A 3954-nucleotide genomic window follows, 5' to 3' on the forward strand; every position below is an offset into this window, starting at 1 on the left:
CACTTGACACGGGGATAGCCATTTGCGTAAGGCTTCCTAATCCGGATAATCTGTGATAAATTCCGAATAATTTGTTCTGAATTTCCTTTATGCTTATCAAATGTTATTGAACTTTGTTTCCTTTTGAATTACGACTTATATTCTTATTCAGAATATGGATCATTCTGATCACTTGACTTGTTTTTGTTGCTTCATTGGTGGAATATTTTACAATAGACACAATAACTGGAACACCGGTATTGAGATGTTTCCATGGTGACTAAAACGATCATGGCGTCCTTATTTTTTATGAGTCCTTAAAAGTGGACTTGATTATGTATCGGTGGAATAGAGGGCATATGGATCGATCCTAGGAACTGTTATCGGATATTGAATTATGGTCGTGGTTAAATTCACGGAGAGGATTGTTGTGTTGTGCTCACACCTCTTTCCTCACTTGTGCCTGAATGGACTGATCATCCTTTGGGAACAATGCGTCCTCGTGATGCAGTTTGGTCTTCGGACCCTTGACATGCTTTTGGGGTATTTTGACTTTCTTTTGGATTATCATTTGACATTATAAATTGTTTTTGAACTTGTTATCTCATATTCATTGTTTAGTTATATTATTATCCGTTCACTGAGCATTAAGCTCAGCCGAGATTTTTTTTTGGATGAGAGCTACGGAGATGACAACATTGAAGATAACCCATTAAGTCATACTTTTGTTTAAACTTTTGATGACTAATGTAAACATAATGATATTTTGGGAGCGTATTTTGAGACACGTTATCTCCGTCTGTAGTTATGTAATTATCTTTTGGTAAATTTTATTAGTTGCTCTGTTTTATATAGCGCGTTGTTGTTTTTTTTATTCCAATTGTGACATCTCCCGTCTTTGACCACGCGGGACGCGGGTGTTACAATACGATCATAATCATCAACATTGAATGACAAATAATGTAAGCTCGGACAAGGCTGTTGAGTTGAATATTCTGGAAAGATGTCATCTATGTCATCAACCAGTGTTCCAATTGGAATATTCTGAGAATGACCAGTTTGAGCACGATCATCCGCTCCATCATCATTATTACCATCATCATCATCATGATCACCAGAACCTACCTCATTATCGGTTTCAGTAGCTTCCGAACTTGACGAAGTTGTGGAAGTACTAGCGGATGAAGTGCTTTGCCGATCAGACGCTCCCCCCGCCTGTTCACCCCTCTCTATTTCTTTTTCCCTCATCACACTTCCCTGTTCAGGTAACCCCTGTTCCTGAACTCGCTCTTCTATTTCTAACTCCTCTCTTACAACTAAGGCATGGGGTGATCCTTGGGCAAGTTCAACCGGTTCTGGTTGAGCTATCGGATCTATCACTCTCCTATAATCTATAATGCACTGAGCGGTCTGATCGGCTAAGGCAATTAGTTCTGGTGGTACTGCCATTATAGAATCCAAATCTTCTACTTCTGTATGCTGCCGAATTCTGGTCATGGTGAATGTCGGCCCTTTTTCAGAATTTGATCTGGCCGGAATATCTTCGTTAGCATTCATCATTGCCTTAATAAACAATTGCAGAAACCTCTGAAAGGGCACAAACTTCCAAGCTTTAGACGGAAATCTTTTTGCATTGACCAGCTCCACCAATTCATTCCATATGACTAAAGCATAGTGATATGATGAGTCCAGATTTCATACAAACATGATGTAATCTTCATAGATCATGATGAACATCAAAAGATAGAAAGAATATGATCAAGAATGATTAGATTGAGAGGAGAGAGAGAATTACADCACTTAATCTTGATAAATCTGCTAATGACAATTGCTAATTACAATTACAAGGAAATCACAATTTATACTAGGAAATTATAAAGGCTAAACTATTACAAAACAACTATACTAAGGAGAAACTTGAATACAACATTAAAGCACTAACTTGAACCCAACATCATAGTTTCTCGAGAAGACAATGCCAAGAAAGAATTTAAGAAACGAGCTATTGCAAGTGTCTATGCCCGCTGTCTTTGACGTCAGGCATCTATTCAGAATGGAAAACAACAAATGTCAGATTGATGGTAGGAATCGTCTTTTGAATTGAGTTGGATTATTCAATTCTGCCGAGTATCCTAAACGTTTGATGTCCAAGCATAGTTGTTCATATGATACAAAGTCTTCAAAACCAGTAGAGCCTGGTCCTGGCAGACGGAGAATTCTTCTTAGTCGTTTCAATGTCAGACGACTGACATATTCGTCAACTTCTCCTTCAAAATAAATGGTGTCCCCGTCTTTTTCCAGAGTAAGCGTACTCCAGAATTGTTGTAAATACACCATTGGAACAGTTGTATTAGAAGATAAAGAGTATGCTATGGGGTGTCCTTTCAGAATTTCTGGAATAATAGGGTATTCGGCTGGCATAGCAAAATAGAATAAATGGTTATTGGGCTTTATATCTAGGTATTTAATCTGTGGAAACAATGTTTCGGAAGGAATGGGTTGGTAGGCGGGTGAATTGGGATATTGTCTGATCTGACAGAAGAAACGTGAGATTCCTCGTCAGATTGATGTCTTTGATCCGCCATTAACCTGTAAAAAATCTAAAAAATTAGAACTCATATTATTCAAGAAATTTGAATTAAAAAAATAACAACACAACAAATTACAAAAAAAAAAAAAAAACTCTAAAAAAAATTTAAAAACACTAAACTAAAAAAAATAAAACAACTAAACCAAAAAAAATAAAAAAATAAAACAAAAAAAAAATCTTAACCAAAACACTTAGACAAAAAAAATTGAAGAAGAGTGACCGGATTTGAGGTCTGGTCAACAAGAAAAACAACACTTAGACAAAAAAATTGGTGACCGGATTTGAAATCCGGACAACAAATAAAAAACAACCAAAAATACTAAGTCTAAAAGAAAGACCTAATCCGGAGAATCATCAACCGGATTAAGGTCTATCGGAGTAAACTCCGATCACCTTGTCCGGTGAGATATGTGATTAAAAACAAACATAAGACTAAAATATACTAACACACTAAACAAAATCAAAAAGACAAACAAATAACAAAGATAAAACTGATTTTATTATTAAGCCTTTTATGGTTCATTTTAAGTTTCCATTCAAGATCAATACAATGATAATCAACAAAATCAGTCCAACCAGTCCAAATATATCCAATATGATCAAGAAATATGAATAAAGGAATCAAACAAAGTAAACCTGGATGAGCAATGAGATGAAACAATAGAATCAATAACAGTCTGAGCGATAAACCAGAGAAATGACCGGAGAAGACGATTAATAGTAAATGGGAGTAAAAAGTAAAAAAAATGAGACGAATATTTATAGTCAAAGTCAAAAACCGTTCAAATTCTAAATCGCTCAAGACTTATCCGGATTAGAATAAATCGGTCAAGAGGTGTCCGATTTATGGAACATGAAATATCTAAGTGTTAATCCGAACAATAAATCGCTCAAAGCATAGACGATTTAGAAGAACACCGGTCAAGACTTGTCTGGTTTAAGGATAAATCGCTCAAGGTTCAAACGATTTAAAAATAAATCGCTCAACAAAGAAAGTTAAATCGCTCGAGTTAAGGATTAAACCGCTCAAGAATTGAACGATTTAAAGACTTGAAAAAATAAAATTCAACAAGCGATTTAGGAATCCGGTCAAATGAATTCAACAATTTAACAATCCGTTCAATCCCTTGCAAAGTATATCTAATCTTATCCGGATAAGAGTTTATCATATAGCCTTTTGTCCGGATGTCTAAATCGGACAATAAATCGGACAAGTGTTGTCCGGATTAGACTAAATCGGCCAAACATTTATATTTCAAAACTCTATATCTTTCAAAAATTAGATAATACTCAAAATACCTGTAAGAAAAATATAAACTGTTAGTTCAAAACAGATAAAATTCACTCCCCCTCAAAATATGATCAGATAAAAGAAAACACAATCC

Source organism: Cynara cardunculus, assembly GCF_001531365.2.
Source record: "Cynara cardunculus var. scolymus isolate 2C chromosome LG 16, CcrdV1, whole genome shotgun sequence".
Taxonomy (NCBI): Eukaryota; Viridiplantae; Streptophyta; class Magnoliopsida; order Asterales; family Asteraceae; genus Cynara; species Cynara cardunculus.